This window comes from Pinus tabuliformis, chromosome J, assembly GCF_031772625.1.
Source record: "Pinus tabuliformis cultivar Carrire ecotype Pingquan chromosome J, CPIR1, whole genome shotgun sequence".
Lineage (NCBI taxonomy): Eukaryota > Viridiplantae > Streptophyta > Pinopsida > Pinales > Pinaceae > Pinus > Pinus tabuliformis.
Genome location: NC_142295.1, coordinates 1,073,062,130 through 1,073,085,838, shown reverse-complemented (window position 1 = coordinate 1,073,085,838; position 23,709 = coordinate 1,073,062,130).

Sequence of the window (23,709 nt, the reverse complement as noted above, 5' to 3'; positions counted from 1 at the left end):
ACTACATAATCTAAACAAGCACACAATAACTGCACTAACATAACAAGCATTAGAAATATATAAACATTCAAACATCAAAAGCACTACAAATACACAAGAATACAAACATCCCATCGAATCTTCTTATTACATACAAAATTATAAATACTATGAACATTGCATGCCAATTTTTTATCATCATACACAAAGAATTGCAAATATCCAAACATACAAAATTAATCTAGAGAGTAAATCAAGCCATATGCTAAAGAAAATCCAAACGCATTTCAAAGTACATATGAAACATGTCATCCACATTTATTGTAAATGCATAACTATGTAAATAAAGACCAAACAACAACCAATCCCATACACAATCAAAAATGCACATCCAATATGAACATAAAAAAAATATTGTAGAAACAGAAAGATACATTAATCATTATATATCAAATTTGCATCATTACACAAAAAAATTTAAATACACAAACATAATATAAACACCAATATATATATATATATATAAAGAATTATTTTATATATAAAAAGAATTATAAATAAATATTAATAAAGTTCAAAAATTTATTTTAAAAATTCAAATTTAAGTTAATATTAGAACTTTTATATATATATAATATGATAATAATTAAATAGATTCTTGTAATAATATTTTATAATAATAATAATAATAAAATATCTCTAATAATATTTCATAATTTTATTTAATGATAATCAAATATAAAAATAAAAATAAAAATTTATAATAATATTTATCTCTAAGAAAACTTATTTTATATTTATATAAACATAATATAATCAAATTATATATATATATATATATATTTTATTATATTATAAATATTATTTTATATAAATATATGTTTGGGTAGTATAAATAATTTAGTTATTTTTAAATAAATGACAAATTTAATTATAGATATAAAAGAAAATTATAATGATTATTTAAAATTGGTGATCTATTATTATTTAAAATGTGATAAATAAAAAATCTAAATTTTATATTTAAAAGGAACTTCACTTGGCTTCGAGAATTTTATGATACAGATCATCTACTAACGATCACGTGAAGGTGGAAGCTTATTTGGCTCCTCCCCCTCACTCCTAATTTATTGTTATACTACTATTTCACTCATCACTCTCCCAACCCCACCTCCTATGTGATTTCCCTATCCAATAAATATAGTTCATTTGAGCTACCCACCTAACTTATGTTTATATATTATTACTATTTCACTCAAAACTCTCCCAATCCCCCCATTTAATTTCTTGTGCAATAAATTTAAATTGAAAATAGACAGGAAATTTTAATCATTAAAGAAATATTATTGCAAATACAAAAAGGATGCCATGTAAAAGTTTGTTCACTCTAACACAAATTCTCACATTCCAAGAATATACACAATCACAATGAACCAATGACAAATAAGAAAACAACCCAATCAAACAACAATAATCATTACATTCAAAAATATTTTAGATATGCAAACATCACATCAAATTTTCGTCATTCCATTCAAAAGCATATAGATACACAAGTATTCAAACATCATATGAGATTCTCATCATTACATTCAAAAACACTGTAAATACACAAGCACACAAACATTCATTCATATTTTATTACACACAAGATTGTAAATACACCAACAAATGTGATCAGGAATACAAACACACAATTAGAAATGCATACAATGAGTAATACAAACACACAATCAAGAGCACTTTTCAAGTTTTAATCATTACAAATAAGATTGTAAGTACAGAAACAATACAAAACACACAATGAATACATAAACATTTAAACATCAAAAGCATTGTGAATACACAAGCATACAAATATCCCATCAAATATTCTTATTACACACACAAAATTATAAGTACTAAAGCATTACATATCAAATTTCGATCATCATACACACAAGATTGTAAATATCCAAACATCAAAATTAATGCATACACTAAATCAAGCCATATGCTAATGAAAATCCACACATATTTCAAAGTACATATCAAACATGTCATCCACATTCATTGTAAGTGTACAACTATATAAGTAAAGCCCAAACAACAACCATTCTCATACACAATCACAAATACACATCAAATAATGAACATCACAAAAAGCATTGTAAAGACACAAAGACATATTGCAAATACAAAAGGATGCCATATCAATTTTTGCTCATTCCGGCACAAATTCTCACAATCCAAGCATATACACAATCACAATGAACAAATGACAAATAAACAAACAACCCAATCGAACAACAATCATAATTACATTCAAACATATGCAAGCATCAAATCAAATTTTCATCTTTACATTAAAAAACATATAGATACACAAGTACTCAAACATCATATTGAATTTTCATTATTACATTCAAAAACATTGTAAATACACTTGCATATATAAACATTCCTTAAGATTTTATTACACACAAGATTGTAAATACAAAAACAAATATGATGAATAATACAAACACAATCAGAAATGCATACAATCAAACAACAATCATAATTACATTCAAACATATGCGAGAATCACATCAAATTTTCATATTTACATTAAAAAACATAGAGATACACAAGTACTCAAACATCATATTGAATTTTCATCATTACATTCAAAAACATTGTAAATACACAAGCATATATAAACATTCCTTAAGATTTTATTACAAACAAGAATGTAAATAAAGCCCAAACAACAAGCATTCTCATAGACAATCACAAATACACATCGAATAATGAACATCACACAAAAAGTATTGTAAAGACACAAAGATACATTGAACATTACATATGAAATTTTGGTCATCACACAGAAAAGAGTTTTGAATGCACAAACATGATATAGACACCAAGTACCTAAAGAAAATTCTCACACATTTCAATATACATATTAACATGCCACTCATTCATTGTAAAACACAATCATATAAATGAAACTCAAACAACAACCATTACACAAAATTCTGCATTTAAATTCATCATCACAAAGTAATAGAAAAACACATCAATCAATGTATACAATAAAAACATACAACTTGATCATACACAAATTGAACCACTAAACAAACATCCAAAAATTGTGAAATTATCACAAAAGCCCATGGTTGGAAAAATATAATATTGGCTAAATCAAATGCATTTACATAACTTCAAGTTAATTTAAGATTTTAAATTTTCAATTAACATGTTATAACTATCTATGTTGATGCATTATTTGACACTTTTAATCTACAATCTATTAAACTAAAACTATCTTGTTCTAAAATAAACAAATAAAAGTAAATGAAAAAGTAAGGTGGAGAGAGGGACACAAACCCTTGAGGATAGCCATGGTCCATCCTCAAGAGCAATGAGAAAGGGCTTTAGCCCCTTCAAACAAAATAATACTTTTTATTATTATGATGTTTTTAGAGTAATTACATAGTAAACATGAAAAATAAATGCAAGCTAGTTTGTTTTGGCTAGTGATAACATAATGAATTCATATCTTTTGTCATGACATGTAGATATTTCATCTATCTTAGCATGCTTGTACATTCTTCTAGTCCTTCTTATCATCTGAAAAAAGAAAAAGAAAAAAAAACGAACAACTATCACTATAACTTATAAATAAATTGTCATACAAGAGAATAAAAAAAATCAATGAATCTGAAGATTTTTTTCATTAAATATGTATTTTTGATAAAATCCCTTATTAACTTTATAACACCTAGCAATCTTACATTATAACATAAGTCAGTCAAGAAAATTATTACCTTACCTGTTACAGAATATTTGCAAGGTTACAGAATATTTGCAAGGTTACAGCATCGGGACACCGCAACGCCCCAGCCTATCCGTTGTGACTTCCAACAATATACACAGGTGTAACTGGTAAGGAAAGGGTAGCTGTTGACAACAAATAATGAAAAGCAAGTCATACCGGAAAAGATTTAATGTCATGACTGTAATTAAACACATAGGTGGCCATGTGAGGAGAATGTAAGCGCACCCTTTATTCCATTATTAAATCATAGGCATTACATTATAATCTGTTTCTGGTGGTAAATATTTATATTCTCAAATATCATCGTTGTACAGAGTTCATGTTTCTTTCTCAAACAAACCATTTTCTTTGTCTGTAAGAATAAATAACAATTAAATAATTTGTTTTGACAACCGCATGAACCAATATTGAAACACAAAGTTGACAGATCTTAACAAACGGAAATGACTCAGAGTTCGGAAACTCCAAACAGGGGAGACAAAACAAAATATATATGCTTAATACCTACTCTGTCTATATCTATATTAGAACTGTATTCCATTTCCCTTCAATATTAGAACTGTATCCTACTGATTAAAAAAAAGGAGCTAGAGGACATACTGATAGATAACTAAAAAGAAAGAGGACATACTGATAGATAACCCAACAGCTGAGCGGCAGTCCATTTGACATACGGAGGAGGGTGTCTGCGGGGGAGGTGGAGGGGTGACCCAACAGCTGAGCGGCAGTCCATTTGCTGAGATGCAGCAGCAAACCCGTAACAAATTGCGCACATCAGGGCAGGCCAGAAATGAGAAATGCCCAATAAAACACTCCACCCACCAGACTCAACCCCAGGCTCCATATATCGCCCGCGTATCCCTCGTACCTTTCACCATGGGTCTCGCGGTCGAATCTCTTGGGGCTCATATTTTGATGACCTTAACTTTAACAATTCTAATCTTAATGCCAGCAAACATAATATTTTGTCCACTGGATGTGCAAATTGTAATAATAACAATCCATATGGTTCAAATTGTAATAATAACAATCCATATGGTTCAAATTGTGACTGTTGAGAAAATTTGAGCCACTAAATTACAATTAAAATCCAAACATATTGAATCCAATATAAACACAGAAATTCAATAGGCTGAGTATATATGCTACTATTGCGAAAATATAACAGAGTGCATCAATAATTCAATGCAAAACTAAGATAGCTAATGCAGAAACAATCCCTTATATTATTATTTAGCGAACCGATAGCTTTAAGCTAGGAGAGAAGCAATCTGCAAGAAATTTTATGGAAGTACAGTGCAATCTGAAAAATCTCTTCATCACAAATGCATTTCTGAATCTCCCCCCGAAATTAACAGAGTCATTCAAGAAAATGATGAATCCACATTGATAGACATAATATCTGCAAGGGTTACGACGTTTCTCAATCCTTCCCCTTAGATTCAATGTCTATGTAGCAGGTCTAATCTGGGAGAATCCACCCACCGAAATGGACAGAGTCAGTCAAGAAAACAGAGTCAAGACTTTATAACACCCACCAAAATTAAGGGAGTCAGTCAACAAAATGTTTACCTCCGAGGGATGGATCCACATTGACAATCCCTTTTTCCTTGCCCTATGCACTCACTGTATACGAAGGTGTAATTACGCTGTTAACTCCATTTTTAACATCTTCAATTTACAGGAATTTCTCCTCCAGAAAAACGCTTCGATGCCAGTCATATTCAACAGTGACATTGGCAGGCCCGGTTTCTCTAGCTTTCTGTGCAACGAGGGATCTATGCTGCCGCCTCAGCATGGATGAAGAGGATCTAATTTAAAAAACAAGAAACCACCTCTCAGCATAGATGAAGAGGGTCTAATTCAGAGGAATTAATTTTAAAAACCAAGAAACATGGATTGAGAGGATCTAATTTACAAAACCAAGAAACCGCCTCAGCATGGATGCACAGGATTTAATTTTAAAAACCAAAAAACATGGATGCGCAGGATTTAATTTAGAAAACCAAGAAACCGCCTCACCATGGATGCAAAGGATCTGATTTAAAAAACCAAGAAACCGCATGCTCTGCAGAATTTCTCCTCCAGAAAAACGCTCCCAGTGGCCACTATTCCACGATGGCCACCGCCAAGATCCAACAGTGATATCTCCATTTCTCTGCAAGTAGGGATTTATACTGCCGCCTCTCACCAAGGATGCGGAAGATCTAATTTAAAAAAAACCAAACAATACTGAACATCAATCTACTGGAATGAAATTTCTAAAATCAAATCGATTCCTCTCATTCACTTCATCTCATTTGCAACCCACAACCCATAATTTTGAAAGAGTTTTGAAAATAAATTTACTGGAATGCCTCATTTACCTGTCAACGACTCGGATGCCACATTTAACTGTGATCCGTGGGCACAGTGGTCTTGATTCAATAATTGATGCGCTCCCTGCTTCCACCTCTCAGGGAACACAAGCAGGCCTCTGTCTCCACCTCTCAGAGAATACAAGCACACCACAGAGACAGACAGACACATACAGTCAGGCACACCAAACACATACAGTCAGGCACACCAAACACATGACAGAAACAACAGAGACCAGACCACATTCATACACACACACAACATTTGGAGCTCCAAACGCACGAGGCTCACGAGACTAGACCACACAATGCAGGAAACTCTGAGAGGAGGAGGGCACTGCAATGCCAATGCCAATATGAATTCCAAAAATTGAATCGAATTAAAGAAATCAACATCCTTGACCGTTGCTATAACCTGTTTGATAAGCAGCGCCACTTATCTCTCGCACTTTGCTATCACAGAAAAACAATTTTCGCGGAGGGCTGGGATTGCAGCGCTGGTTATCTCTTAGATGTTGATGCCAATTTTGTTTGCAACGGACGGCTCAGATTATCTCTTAGATGTGGGAAGAAAGATGCTCCAGCTTTTTACAAAGGTGCAAAACAAAAGCACAATCCATGTCATTTAAGCAAAAATAGTAATAAAAGCACAATCTACTTTATTGAAGCAAAAGTAGTAATAAAATCATCCAGTCAAAAATAGAATGCAATTTTTAAAATAGAACCATGTAGATATAGAAGAAGGGTCAAAACCCTTTTTCATGTCATCATAATGACATTTTCATATCATAGTTTAAGAATTAAATAATTGAACCTAATTAAAATAATCAAAGAGCCAAACTCACCTTTGCTATTCCTTATGTCAATTTTCTCCTCTCATAAACACTATGATTTATTCTATGAGATTTCCTATGCAACTAACGACTCAGATTATCTCTTACATGTGGAAATATGCTCCCTATTTTTTCATAGAGACAGAACAAAAGCACAATTCATGTCATCGAAGAAAAAAATAGTAATGAAAGCACAATCCATGTCATTCAATAAAAAAATAATAATAAAAGCACAATCTGTCATCCACTTAAAAAATAGTAATAAAAGCACAATTAAAATCATCAAAGAGCCCTCAGACCCTTGCAATAACTTATGTCATTTTTCTCCTTTGATAAGCACTATGAGTTATACTATGTCAGTGTTCTCTTCTGATAAGCACTATGAGTTATCTCTTAGATGCTCCTATCACAAAATTCCAATTCCAAAGGGAGTGTTAGAATTGCAAGAAGTGGAAAGATGCTCCATCCAATGGAGGATGTAGCCACCTTTCACAACTGCACAACAAAAGAAAACCCTTTTGCATAAATTATACTTTAGGTTTTCTTTCTCACATCCATGCAAAGCACCAACTCTTCCCAATTTCCTTCTTGGAACATCCCTCCCAAATATCTTCCAAGACACTAAGTTGCTTGTTATTGCTCACAATCAAGAAATAGCTAGTTATCACAATCAAGAAGCGTCTAGTTTGAATATCGAAGGGAAGAACAAACATTGATTCTATCATTGGAAATATTGTCATTTTGATAATGAATGTTATGACTTGTAGGAAAAAATGGCATATGCCTTTCTTATTGAACAACATCGAACAACACAAGTGTTGACATTGATGACGCACACCTACATATTAATGTTAATAATTCAACCTCCACCCACCCTTAGTGGGTTCTCATGGGGGAAAACTACTATGAGAACAAGAATGAAGCTCTCTTCACTCAACAATTTCTAGATCAAGCAACAACTTGCACAATTAATCATACACAATGGAAACAAAAATAACTTTCTTTCTCAACAATTGATTGACAAAATCCAACTTTCTACCACTCATCCCCAACCATATCATTTTGGATGGGTCCATAAAGTAGTACCTACTTTATGTTTGTAGTGTTTTATCATATTTTCCATTAGACCATTCATTGGTATAGTTGATTGTGATGTTACACCCTTCTATTGTTGAGATGTGATTTTTGTCGAGCCCTACTAGTTTCACAAAAAGGAGAAAATTTGTGGGTATTATAACTTCTACAATTAGTTATGCAAGATAATAAGATCTACGATGTCATCTCTTCTTTCCCTTATTCTGCATTTGCAAGAACATAAGTTATTAACCATATCAATATCCACGAGTTGAAAATGTTTGATATGTTCCAATGCTCATCTCTGTCCGCATTCATCTACTTTCTTTATAATGCTCACACTTTTGCATCGAGATGTATTTTTGAGCATCAAGTCCAACTCCAATCGTCATCTTACTTCAGACCATGCCCTAGTTAGCCTTTTCCCTTGATTGTCTCAAATACTCTTTATCATCATGCTTCCACGCAAGGTTAAATTCTTTGACATAAGATGTTTTTTTTTTTTTTTTTGCCTACTTGTTTTGTCCACATGGCAATCTCAAATTTTTCTAACACCCACTTTTTTATCTCCTCCTCAAAGTGAGGATGGTCATGCAGATTTATGTCCCATTTGCCTAACCACTTTTTATTTTGCTTCATCGACGTCTTTTTTTGATGACTTATCTCCTCTTTAACAACCAACTTGGGCCATCCATGCTTATCCATATTTTCAACCTTCTTTAGGTAACTTATCAAATGAATGATCACTGAAGCCTCAATTGGAAACATAACAGCCTCAATTAAAAGTATATAATATGGAACCGTTGATTTGACTTTGCGGCTACTTGTGATTAGATGCTTTTGGATTCTTTCTATTTTTCGCCATTTTCGGTTTGACATGTTACTCCCCCATATCTCGCAACCATAGAGGATAATTGGCACCACTAATAAACCAAAGAGAGTTTTCTTGGTCTTCCAATCCCATAATTATGCTCGTCTACACCTGTTCGAGAGAAGGTAAGAAGCTTTCCACCCTCCTTGTATTCTCTTTGATCTACATGCTTCCCAGCCGAGCCTCTAGTGGAACTCAATTCCTAGATATTTGTACTCATCTACAACTTTCAAGGGGTCTCCCTCAATGAGAAAAGTATCCTGTTGTTTCTTTCATTTTAGGGAGAAAATCATGACTTTAGTTTTGCTAACATTTACTTGCATTTCCCGCATATTGACAAAAGAGTTCCATAGCATTCAAATTATTTCTCATACCTATCGCGGATTTAGCAATAAGGATAAGGTCATCGACATATAAAAGCAGTTTCACCACATATCTTGCTAATTGAATGCCTTCTCCTTCGCTATTATTTATCCACTCTTCAAGCTGATCAATATATAAACCAAACAAAGTGGGGGAAAGAGGCCATCCTTGTTTGACTCCTATGTCACTGCTACAGCATTCAGACATAGCCTCCTCTGTTTTGATTTCTGCTCTAACACACTCATATGGATCATGATCATCTGGTCTATATTCCTTTGGGACCCCTTGTTCTTCCATTCTGTGCCATAGCTTATCTCTAGGGATAGTATCAAAGGCTTTTTCAAAGTCAACAAAGCAACAAAATGATTCCCGACCTTTGCTATCCCAAAATTTTTGAATGAGATGCCTTAGAGTGATACAATGATCAATGGTATAATTATTAGGCCCAAAACTAGCTTGCCCCTTTGCTCTTTTCCCTTCTTTTTCATCCCACATGTTGATTCTATTCTCTAGCATGCTCGCGGAAAGTTTTCCAAGAAGAGGGTTGATCATAGTAGTAAGATAGTTAGATGGGTTATTGATGTCTTTGGTTTTGTGAAGAGGTATAGTGATACTTGTTGTCCATTCACCTAGAAAGCTAACTTGACTGACTTTGTTAAAGATCTCTTTGATGTGTGGGGCTAGAAACTTCATGCTGCATTTCAAATGTTCTGCCTGCATACTATCAATGTCTTGTGCTTTACCATTTGCCAGTTTCTTTATACCTTGCTCAATATTCCCAATCGAGAATAGCTATGTTGAGGAGACAATCATGGGAGGCTTACTTTTCTCATTCGTCTGCCCATATAGAATTTTTGCATAGACTAGCCACTAGGCATCTATGATACTGCTTTCATTTTGTTTTTTCTTGTGTTGTGGTTCCTTCCATAAACCTTTGAGATTATGCTTTCCCAAAGAAATCAATTATTTCCTTCTTGCATTCACATAGCTTTTTTATTTTTATTTTATCAATTGCTTATATATAATCTTGTTTTCTTTGCTTGAATTTTCTTTGACAGATCTTTTTTCCTTCTTGCACTCCTTATCATATGAAGGATTAGCTAGGAAGGTATTTGAGATCCTCTTCATAGACTTAGATCTCTTGCATACAGTTAAGGCTTTGTGTATTAAGGGAATCAACATACTACTGCAAATATATCTTTTATCTCTTCCATTATCCTTGTAGCCCCTATTGTTGTTTTTGGCCAACTAAAGGTGTTCTTTAAGAGCGGCCCTGAAGAGCTCTTGATTTTCTTGATTTAGGATAATTCTCCCTTGATCATGAACTTTCTTGTGTGAGTGTTGAGTATGTTCCCCCTTTTGACATTTCATATTCATGCCAAGCTTAATAAGGAGAGGCAAATGGTCAGAGTCTAGCTCTATAGGGCAACACTCAATACTAAAGTTCAACAACTTGGGCATAACTCTTTGCAAACATATAACATAGTCTATTGTGCTTTTCCCATTGTATGTTTTACAAGTGATACTATTGGACCTCGGCCAATTTTTCATGCCATTACATATAACCATGTCATTTAGGGTACAAAGGCCTAATAATTCTGCTCCAAAGTGAGAAACCTTCCCTTTCTCATCTTGCGATGTCCTCTTCCATGGGTGTTCTTCATTCTCTCTTAGCCATAACGGATTGTTATCCTCCCTCATATCACTAGCCAGCTGAATAGATTGATTGTTTGTTGTTCTAGCATTGAAATCACCAATTAGAAATATTTCTCCCTTAGTACTAAAGTTTGAGATATCTCTTTTTAGCACTGCATAGGGGTCTTCACTATCAAGGTTCCTTTTTTTGTATAATTTTGAGCTTTTTGGAGCAAAATAACAAGCAACCAATCATATTTTTGCATCTATATCTATTATTTTCATCCATATGAATTGTTTATTTCGGTCTTCCTTCTCCAATTTTATAATCCCGGTCCACCTTTGTTTTATTAGGACAATGATTCCTCCATGTCCTTTACCTGATTTAGTTTCTTCATTCCAAACAGAGATTTTAGTGTATCCTTCAAAGTCTGGAACTCTACATCCATTATGCTCATGTGTTTCCATAAGGCAAATAATGTCTTTATCCTCAGCTATGGGCCCCAACCCCGGTCCTCTTCTCCATGGGTAACCTCTGCAATTCCATCTTACCATGTTTAGGTACTCCCGTGGGGCCCCGAATCCCTATTTCTTGTTTGTTAATCTATCAGTGACTTGGGATTTCCCATTTTTCAACCATGCCCACTTTCCTGCCTCTCTTGTTGATTTTACTTTCTCCCATTCTTTCCTCTTTTCTTCTTGTTGGGTGAATGTTAAATCTTCGTCTAAGTAGATACGAGTGCCTTTAAGCAACCCTTTATTCCTTAGGATCTTAGACTTGTCCTCTATGCTTCTTAAAGTAACTATGACGTGTCTATTCCTTCCTGCTCCCATATTCTTTCCTATCTTGTTGGCCTGTTGTATCCCCCCTGTCCAATGCAACTCATCCTTGAGAAAATTCCTTACTAGAATATTCGTTCTCTCTTTTTCCCCAAAGTCCTTCAAGCCTTTGATGATGATATTTACCATTTTTTCTTCTTTGTCCTTTTCCTCTCTCATCTGCCTCTTGATTTGTTTTTCTATAATTTCCTTTTGTTCACTTGTCGATTCTTTTTCTACGTGAGCCCATGATTTAGCCTCTTTTATCTAGTCCATTAGCTTGTTTTCTCTTATTTCCATGTCTACCATTATTGACTGAAATTTTTCCATCTGAACTGTGTTAGTTTCTCCCGTTGGCTTTAAATGATTTTTTTTTTGTTGCTCTTGCATGTTCCATTTCCTTCTTTAAGTTGATTAGCTCTTGTTTCCCTTTCTCCATTTGCTTTTGTAGGCCTTTTACCTGCTCGTTTAGAAACTTGTTCTCTATTTCAATCCTCCCTCTATCTTTTGTGATTTCCTTTATTTGGTTGTCTTCTTGCTTTACATTTGCCTCCAAAATTTCAATCCTCTTTTTCATGTTCATGAGCTCATTTACATAAATTTCTGGAGACCATACCAATGGTGAGGTTGTAGGATTGTATAGGGATTTGTTTCTTTGATGACCCTACTCTCTACTCCCTTTGTTTAACGTAGAGGTTTAAATTCTAACATTTTTTGTATTGTATGTTTCCCTAGATAAGGGTGTCTCCTTCCTTTTGTCTTTGTTACATCCCTGATAAGTCTAGTTCCCTATAGTATGGTACCTTGTATCTGTTGCCACATAGTTTTTTTTGTTACTTTTGGTAAAATCATGATGAGTCTCTTTTCCTACAACTATTTCCTTTTTCTAAATTTTCTGCGCTTTAATATCCCCAGGGACTGTTTCTCATTTACCGCATTCATCGTCTTCACCTCCACCCCAGACACTCCAACAGTGCACACAACAACACCCTCACACCAAGGTTGGAATTTCAAAATAGACTCACCCATCAAATTTGATAGTTTTCACACCTCCTCACTAGTCTTCAGAATTTCAACAAAGAATCTTGATGGTTTTGCAAACTTTTTAACGGTATTTAACGGGAAAATCACCCCATGATGGACAATTTTCCCATCAAATTCCATCCCTACTTCACAGTCATGGTAGCACTCCAGTGGCACTTAGCAGCACTCACCACTTTCTAACATTTAGCAACACTTAGCGGTTCCCACGGCCCTCCCACTCTAGTAGCACTCACGGCTCCTAACGTCTCCAGTAACTCTTAGAGGAACCAAGTAGCACTCACGAGAACCCAATATCGCTCATGAGAAGTCATCAATGGTCATGTAATGTACTTTGTGTGTGAGGTGTAAATTTTCTTTGGAAAACGAGATTCAAACATAGAAATTGTTGCATGGATAGGGCACAACATACATACAAATGCTTCAAGAAGTCATTAGAGATACCTCAGTAAAGGTCTTGCTTATGATTTACATTATAAAAACCTAGAAAAGTTTTTAAAGATACGAAGTCGTTTGTGTGTAAGCTATCAAGTTGTTTCCAAGTAAAAGGTTGTGATATTGTTTGGCTAAAACATAGAAGATGCATCACAGAGAAATAGCTGTGGGTAGGGTTGGAATTTCGATTTCTCTTTACTTGTCATACAATTTTTTTTGACATTTCTTGGTTTCCCATTAAGAAACGTTATGTTTAAAAATTTTCCCTTCAAGAATGATGTTCTCATAATAAATTAACCCTTCACCAATAAAGATTTGATTAAAAAATTACCCTTCAATAACATAATTATGTTAAACTTTTTCATAAATTTATCGTAAGGAAAAAAACCAAAATTTGAAAAAAATCAACTGTGGAGGTTTCAACAAGAAGTGTTGAACATTTGAAATTTTATTATTGAAAGTGTATAATTAGTCCTAGGTAAAATACTTGATGGTTATCCATTTCATATCTTTAAATTATCATTTAAAACTAAAATTTTATATTATGCCACTTGAATATTTAGATGCCTAATAAGACTAAGTTCCATGCATATTCAAAGATATTTTTTGACATTATCTAATATAAGATTTGATGCAAAATATAAATATATGACACCCTAAAAAGGAATAAGAACATACCACCAACATCCAACCATCCAATAAGAAAAAGACATTTGGAAACAAATTATTAATTGATGCATATACATACTATTCTGAATGATGGTTTAATAAAAAATCCAGTTACACAAAACTAATGTCACAACTTACGAGTTTCTAAATTCCATTTCTCCAATGATAATGAAAGCAACGAAATGCCTCAAGTTGCATGAAAGTTATGCATTAAAGCCAAAGAAAGAGGGGAATCAGATATATGTGCAAAAGAATCTCCTTGTATTTAAATTCATCTTGAGAAGCATAAAGGGAGAAAAGCTATGCCATAGTACCAAAATGATGAAATCCAAATGCGTCACATCTTTTACTGCATTTTCTAAAAGGTTGGTAAGATGTGGGCATTTTTCGTGTGCCATCAACCTATAACAAAAACACATGAAAAAACTTTCAAATGATATCTTCAATTTCTTCTTACATCAGTCATCATCCATGTAACTATTCATGCATGTATTCCACATTCCATCAATATACAAAGCACATTAAAATTTCATATCAAAAATATAAATAGAGGTGTGACACACGTAAGTTCCCTCTGCAGATAGAGGCAACCCCTCTAGCCCTAGAGTGGGTCTAGTCATTGCACAGACAATACCAAAGCAAATTTCCTTAGAAAGTTGGCGTTATGAAGACCTACCTTCAATCCGACGGTCGATGAAGTCCTCATCGTGTTGCTGTAGCTCTTTGTTCTTCTAGTTCATTCCTGAAAACAACATGTAGAGAAACACCACAAACGCAAATAGAAAACGACCAAACAATCTACTTGAAGAGTCAAGGAACCTCAAGCTATCGACATACAATTTAACGCATGATATAGGAAACAAGGTATTGATTTGTATTAATATAAATCAAAGTAAAACTTACAACAAAGCGATGTATCCGGAAGCTACACTACAGAATCAAGAAACTTGCAGAAACCTCAAAGACAAAATTACAACAAAGCCTTGATGTCGTAAGCCTCCTTGAAGGGTCATGTTGGTATGTCTCCATAAGCATTTACTTGTGAACCGTCTCCCAAGGGAACATATGACTCTCTCTTCTGTCCAAAAGGGTTGATACTAGAAAGCTCTCAAGCCAACTCTACTCAAGCATATCTCAAATCAAAATACAAATGAGGCTACTTCCACACTCCAATAACACTCTCTACCACTACTCCTCTATTAGAAACTTGAAACTATCAAATTACATCTAGCTATCATCCAGTTACATCCAAGCTAGCTAATTTTATTCATGGAGGAGATATTTATAGGAGGGAGAGGTCCCATAAGAGAAGGAAGGAAGAGCTTATCTCTTAGGGAGTTTGCACAAAAGTTGGAACAACTATCCCAAAGGAGAAAGGTGAGCTCAACTGACCCAAAAACCAGCCCTAGGACCGCCCATGAAGCAATTTCATCTCAAAGTTTTGATGAGTTGTTGAAAATATTGTCAAATCTGGCTCGTCATGGGTGCAACATATGGACAGAGCGAGGACTTCGCTAGGGCTAGTGTTAACTTGTCCATCTTCACGAGGGGGATAACTTCTGACTTGCGATGACCCGAAAACTTAGGTAAAAAGGGTCTTCTTCAAGGATAATGAAATGAGACACTCTTCCTGAGATTGCAAGGAAGGTAATGGCACATAATTGGAAACATGACACAACATAGATGTTAGTAACATAGACTGGTAGTATCCGAGATCAGGGAATGTAGAGTTGGTGACAAATTACTGTGTAACAAATGCCCCCTAAAGCATGAAGGCCAAGATTGTGGGAGAGGTGAAATGCTTTACGAATCCATAATCGAAACAAAACGTCCTCACAGAGAACCTATAGATGCAAATACAACTGATATCTCTAATACATGAGTACATAGTGAAAGGAAATACATGTACATAAGGCATGGGTGCAACCATTAAGAAGATAAACATAAATGGTCTGTGGTATGGATGCAACCATCCAATCAGAAAGACCATAAAAAGGACTCAGGTATGGTCGCAACCATCCAATCAAAAGAGTCACGTATAAAGCAATCCACACAACTTGGACTTGTGTAATCTGAGCCCAAGGTGTTGAATCCCAACCTGAACACTGGACAATTTCTAATATGTGAATAGATGTGTTGAAGTCGAGCACACTAGAAAATCACTTGATTACTAGCCAATGATGTGAACCATTAACAAGCGTGAGAGAGACCACCAATAATGTCAATGGTTCTCAAGGTACTGCTAGTACAATCCACAAAGTGTGAAAAAATGATCTGGAGTCGAACACTTATGAAATCACCCGATCGAAGACCAATGATGCAAGCCTATTGTCGAGCGTGAAGAACTTGCCATTGAGGCATGCAAGCTCCAAGGTACTAGAAAGGAGTCTCTAGGTCAACTTCCTAGATAATGAGATGAAGTCGACAAGAAGTGACCGGTTGAAGGAGGGCAATAATGTTTCCCACATCATTGATGTGAGACAAAGGAACAAGATGATTATGAATGAGACAAAGAATCTGAGGAAGGTGTGTAAGGCTACAAACTGCAGAAGGATTAAGCTCTTTAACATATCGGCGGCATGGCTCTAGAATTTGGCAGCATTTTGGTACCAAGGGATCAAAGTTCATGACGATTCAGCAGGGATCAAATGGAATGAGGCAAAATGAAAAACCCAAAACCCAGAAGGCCGATGATAAAATGAAGATATCCCAACCTGACACGAAGCATAAAGAGTGTTGATGTCCAAGAGCGACAAGTTGCCGTAATAACTAATGTAATCAACAGAATGCTTCCAAATTTCTCCCCACCATTTCTGGCGAGTACCCCAATTATTTTTTAAACACAAGCTTGAAGGGGTTAGCATATGATTGTAATCTAAGTTCATCCTTCGGACGAATCTGACCTAGTGGGTTTTAATGAGCCCTAGGAAGGAGAAGCTCGATCTCGTCATGGTGACAAGTCCAATGTCATCAGGGTTTAACGAGTCTAACATAGGTAAAACTCAGAGTCTTTTTCATGTTTAGAGAGTTTGAAAAAGACACAGAAAAGAAAACTCCAAAGGTCCCTTTTCATAAATTTGTCCCTCGAACCTAAAAAGGTAGAAAATAATATCCAAGGGAACCTATTGACCATGAAAGATCAACGTATACCTTTTTCGTAAATAATCTATCCCAGCCCGAAAAAGGGGTAAACGTATACTGGGTAGATGATGCTTCGCAACCTTTAATGAGTTCAAAGCGACAAGAGCTCAGTGATCTTTTCATGTTTCGAGAGTCAGAAAAGAGCTTAAAGACGACTCCAAGAGGGACTTTTTCGTGTTTTTACCGAGTCTGAAAAAGTATAAAATATAACTCGCAGGGTAGTCACCAGGGTTCACGAAACCTATTGTTGCACAAAAACAAGCGTAAGATCCATCTTTGATATAAAAATACACAAAATAGTCAAAAACCCTAATTTGACCAAAAAGGCTTATAAAAGAGTCATTTGGTCAAAAACAAATTAATTTTCACCATTTTACCTCAGAGCGAAAATTTTACCCTTGTGTATTCGAAATTTCAACGTTCTGCTGCCTCAATCTCCAGCTCTTGCGCTCAGATAATGAACTTATCCTCATTCAGATCCCATGCTCCAATCAGATATTGGAGTAAGTCTGGTTGTGCCCTCAGACTAGGCACCATGAAAAATTTTAGCAGACCACAGTTCCAGAGCACGTCCAGACAATCTTGGTCTCCCATGGCTAGTTCATCATCGCCAGTATGCTCTCGTTATTTCCACTCAATCACCATTTTTCTTCCTGCACACACACATCAAGGATTATAAATACTTTGCTTGCATTTAAAATCCAAAGAAATGGCTTCAATTTTGAGAAATGTTAAGAATCGGCACTCGGCGCCCTTGTTTTTCAAACAGGTGCATCGAGCCAAAATCACATGTTGAGAAAAATCGGGATCTTCACGACTTTTCCGTGTACAGTCGCGAAGACCCCGTTTTCTCCCCATGGAAGATTTTGGGTTGTCGCAGTCCCGAGCTGGCGACTCACAATGACCACCGTGCATATGCCGACCCTAAAACCTTCCTTGGAGGCGGCTCAAACCATAAAATATGAAGTATTATCTATGGAAAAATGCAGAAAAACAATTAGAGCTTACCCGGACAAGACGAATTTACTAACAGGTATGGTCGCCAACTTGTGACATAGGTAAGTTCCCTCTGCAGACGGAGGCAACCCCTCTAGCCCTAGAGTGGGTCTAGTCACTACACAGACAATACCAAAGCAAATTTCCTTAGAAAGTTGGTGTTATGAAGACCTACCTTCAATCTGACGTTCAATGAAGCCCTCGTCGTGTCACTCCAGCTCTTTGTTCTTCTAGTCATTCATTCCTGAAAACAACATGTAGAGATACACCACAAACGCAAATAGAAAACGACCAAACAATCTACTTGAAGAGTCAAGGAACCTCAAGCTATCGACATACAATTTAACGCGGGATATAGGAAACAAGTTATTGATTTGTATTAGTATAAATCAAAGTAAAACTTACAACTGAGCCTTGACATTGTAAGCCTTCTTGAAGGGTTTTGTCAGTATGTATCCGTAAGCATTTACTTGTGAACCGTCTCCTAAGGGAACATATGACTCTCTCTTCTATCCAAAAGGGTTGATACTAGAAAGCTCTCAAGCCAACTCTACTCATCTCTCAAATCAAAATACAAATGAGGCTATTTCCACACTCCATTAACACGCTCTACCTCTACTCCTCTCTTAGAAACTTGAAACTATCAAATTACATCTGACTCTCATCCAATTACATGAAAGCTAGCTGATGTTATTCATGGAGGAGATATTTATATGAATGGCGATGTCTACCGAAATAGTTTGTCCTATGTACATGAAAATGAATTTATAAAGCTGAGCATGGGGATGCCCGCCTCAGCTAGATCATGAAAATATTATGAAGATAATGTATTGTATTGTATCTTATTACAGGTCTCCTTCCAGCTTGAAAGAACTTTGGATCCTCATGATAAAGCATTTCACCCGACATCAAAAAAGATTAACGACCTCATGCTTTAGGGGGCAACTGTTATAGACATTTTTGGGCACTGCAACCCCAAGCATAAATTTCCATAAACTAAGGGCTCCTAATTCCCTAAAAGTGTTGTTCTAACCCCTAAAAGAACAAGGTCAACTGATTACAGCTTCTCCCAGAAGTTCTCCATGAAAAACTGCTCAGAACTGGTCAAAACTGGACCATTTCACCTGCTCCATAGGTAAAGTGCGTTGCATCTCACCTAAATACACTCAGTAGGTGCATTGCATTTCAAAAATCCCTTCTATGGGGTGCGATGGGCAAGAAGGGACAAATGGCAGTGTCAATCTGCGAGGTGGAGAATCATGGAATCTTCTAGAAACTTCTCCTGTGACACTTGCCTCTCTGAATTCGACTAGGGATGAGTAAGAGATCATCAATCTCCAAGTGGAAGCAAGAACTATCAGAGGGAAGACACTAATCAAATCTCAAAAGCTGACTCACCTCCCTTGCAGACATCTATATATGGATCCCTCATCCCAGAGATCCAGAGGCTGGAATTTTGCATCTTGTAAGGAATTGCTGTTGGTTTCTTGAGGCAACATCATAGTGTTGGGTGATCTAAGATTTTCATGAGGTGAAGGAGGGCTCACTTGCTGAGAGGATGATGCTGGGTCATAATGATTGGTTGTAACTCTCTTGGCTCTTTCTTGATTATCAATAAATCTATTCAAGTTTTCCTCCATACTCTTGTGTGATTTATGTTTTATGCATTTGTATGGTCAATTTACATCTGATCCTAGATTGTTTATGATAATAGATCCATGTTCTCGTATAGTGTTATGCTGCTTTGATTCTACAGGTACTCTATGAAGCTGGGTATACAAGAAAGCAAGTAGAAAAGGACTATCAGAAGAGAGAGGAATCGAGCAAGGAACCAAGCGCAAGACAGAGGTTGGTCTCCTTAATTCTTCTCTCATCTATCTTTCATAAAGGAAAACAAAAGTAGTTTTACTTTGTTTGTTTCTAAGGTAGCTACCAGCCTTAGTGGGATTAGCAGTTCTGCATAGACACCTTTCCCTGTAACACAAAGCGTCACCATTCTGGCTCTTCATATTTTTCCGTCTCATCTCCTCCGTCAGCAAGGATGAGACTATTTCATCAAACTACAAGGCAGTTGTATTGCTACCTATTTCAATAACCAGACTATCCCACGAATTTGGTAGAGAACACAACAAACTAATGCACTTATCTTCATCTGAAATTTTAATATCAATAGATAATAATAGACTTACCACAGTATTAAATGTGTTCAGATGCTTTGTCACCGAGTCTCCATCTTTCATCCTCAGGCTATACAGCTTTTTCCATAGGAACATTTTTATCACCAGAGACTTAGATGGTACAAAGTCCCTAACTTGTCCCACAATACCTTCATCGTAGCTTCCCATGATACATTCAACAATACTGAATCTGAGACACACAATCATATTGTGCTCTTTGCCTTTCGATCCAACTTCTTCCATTCTTCATCGAACACTACCGTTGGTTTAGTACCCGGATCTACCACGATCCACTAATCTCTATCCACCAACAGATCCTCCATCTTGAGTTTCCACAATTCAAAGCTCTGACCATTAAATTTCTCGATCTCTATCTTTCCACTACTCACCATCTTCTTTCACCATTAGAATCGATCTCGCAGATCTCCCATTGAACAGGTTCTTCCACAGGCCCGAGCGAAACCCCTCAGTAACAAAGGCGTCCCCTTGAAGCCAATACAGCTCTGATGCCAAATGTAGGTTTTAACCCCGTACAGAAATTACCTGCATACAAATTCTAAACACAAAAAATAAACAATGCGAGAGAATAACACATAAAATGCATATACACAAAGATTTTCCCTCGATCCCAAAACTGGGACTACTAGCTTGATTTTTCATTATATTCCTTTTAATGTTACAATACATATTTATACATGCTGAAGCACCCAATACCATGGACCGAAAACCATCGCGTCCAAAACCATGGACCGAAAACCATCACGTCTAAAACCATGTGCGAAAAACATGCACAAAACCATAGGTAGGTCCACCCAACCTAATAGAGTGGGGTTACCTGCACCCCTCAAACCCCTTGTGACTCCCCCACTATGCAATCGATGCAACGAAGGGGGGGATCCGCCCTCGTTCTAACCCCCTAGTTAACTACATGGGTTAGTCATGGAAAGAATATAACACAACCCAACAGTTCATGATGGTGTTCGCGCGCTCAATGGTGACATCCTACTAAAAGTGAACTCTTGCCTATGTTGCATCTGGGTACACTGATATGGCTCCTGTGTCCAACTCATCTGATAACGTGCACATCATCGTCTCGAGTGTAGCTGGACCAGCAAAATACTGATGCATATTGTCTGTGCTGATCTCCAAGTGTGTGCTGGTGACTATGTGCATCAGCTTGTCAACATACACATTCAATTCCAGTTGAACTTGGTTGTTATCTTTGCCTCAGTGAGTGTGCCAATGGGTGGGATCGCATGCGCACGCACAATGACATCTATGCTCCTGAACACCCTTGCATGCAATCGACGACACTGCTCACCTTGTCTACTTTGTGCCAGCTACTAGGAGGGGTCTATAACTCGTATGGGTGCAATTTCATTAGTCTGTTCATGTTGGGCCTCTTGTTATACCTGTTCCTACTGAAACTCCTCTCATCTATATAGCTCCTATTATTCCTTGAGTTGTTGCTTCAGCACCTACAACTCCTTTGTTTCTCTCTCTGCGTTCACACGATCCTCCTATCACACTGTCACCTCATAGCCTCAATCTCCAAAGTTGTTCTTATCACAAGTGGATCTGCTTGAACTTGCAGCTTTTCTTCACCTCTATGTTGTCAAAAACCTTCATCTTGCCTTTGCCACATGCAGGTGTGCTACCTTCTGCTGCTATTGATGGTGCTACTTGCTGTGATGCTATGGCCATTTCATCTTGATATCTTTATCTATGAACAACATGATGTCTTCATAGATAGGAAAGCTCACAGACACTTGCTCAACCACAACCCCAGTTGCACTCTCAATGATGTCCTTTGACTCTGCTCTCCTGGAGGCCATTGTACCTGTGTTGCTGAGAGGCAGGTGAAAACCTATGATGCCTGGAGACATAGAAGCACTCATCGAAATAAATCTATCAGTTGAAAACCAAAAAAAACATGAGGACTGACTTGCAACATACCTGTGTGACTGATTGTGAAGATTGTGCAATTTTCACTAGGAGGCTAGGAGACTGACTTCCAAAACTGCGCAAGGCATAGTTCGAGCTTTTGGGAGGCTTACTAACTACTGGAACTATGCAATGCACAATCCAACCTAGCCCAAACTGTGCAATCTGAAACACAAAAATCTCATAGACACTTGCTCAACTGCATCCCTAGTTGCGCTCTCAATGATGTCCTTTGAATCTGCTCTCCTGGAGGCCATTGTAACTATGTTGCTGAGAGGCAGAGGAAAACCTGTGATGCCTGGAGACATAACAACACTCATCGAAAGAAATCTATCAGTCGAAAACCAAAACAAACATAAGGGCTGACTTGCAACATACCTGTGTGACTTATTGTGAAGATTGTGCAATTTTCACTAGGAGGCCAGGAGACTGACTGCCAAACCTACACAAGGCATAGTCCAGGCTTTTGGGAGGGTGACTAAATATTAGAACTATGCAATGCACAATCCATCCTAGCCCACTAAGGTTTGAAACTGCACAATGCGAAACACAAAGAAAAACACAAAAAGCGACAAAAACACAGGACATGAGAAGTAGACTTACCCTGAAACAGCTAAGTTGAAAGTTTTGAAGACAACTGGATGTGATGTGGAATGTCATAGCTGCAAGATCGATGTGAGGAATGAGATTTGCAACATATGGTTCATAATTTTTTATAAGATCTAGGTTATGACATGCATGCCACAAATCTAGGAAAAAGTGACACTTGGCGAGAGGTTCCTAAAATGATCTTTGCATGTAACCTCCAGGGTCTAAAAATAGATACCTAAAATATAGGGATGCCTTTTGTTTGCTTCCTTTTTCTCTTTCGAGAAAAGCAACCCATTCATGTAAATCAATTTTGCTCGGTCCTGGAGGGAACTGGTCAATCTGAAGGCACGTGCATCAATTTGCGAGCCTGGGATGAAAATTTGCACATTTTCTGGGCTGAGCAGAGCTGGCTATCTGTCAGGCATTGTGCAATTTCTGGGTTGAGTAGGTCATTGCCTCCCAGAATTGCACAATTTCTGGGCTAAGGCCCAATGCCAGGTCAAATTGCCCAGTTTTCTGAGAGAGGACTACCTGACTGTTCTGCGCAATTCTGGAGCCTAGCAGGCTACCCAACTGATTTGTACAATTTCTAGAGGGAAGGTTGGTTCCCCTCCAAAATTCCACAATATTCTGGGGGAGTTGCTCAGCCAACAAATAACCTAAGTCTGGGATGGCAACCTGTGAAGGGAGTGAAGCAAACTGACATGCACAGGATGGCGAGCCACTGAAAATCAGTTGAAGCCTATGTACTTGGCAGTGCAAGACATGCCGCTAAGTATGGTTGGTAGGGAGGCTCCAAAACAAGGCTAAGGAAAATTTTGGAGGGTGGTTATAGCCACTACGACACTTGGCAATGCACTAGTAGATCTTCAGCTCTCTAGATGGACCTTATTCATGAAAAGCAAGTCTAACACCTCTGGAAGTATTGTTCAGTTCTCTGATCATCTCGGCTTCCACACTTGCTTGATTGTAAGATGTAGCA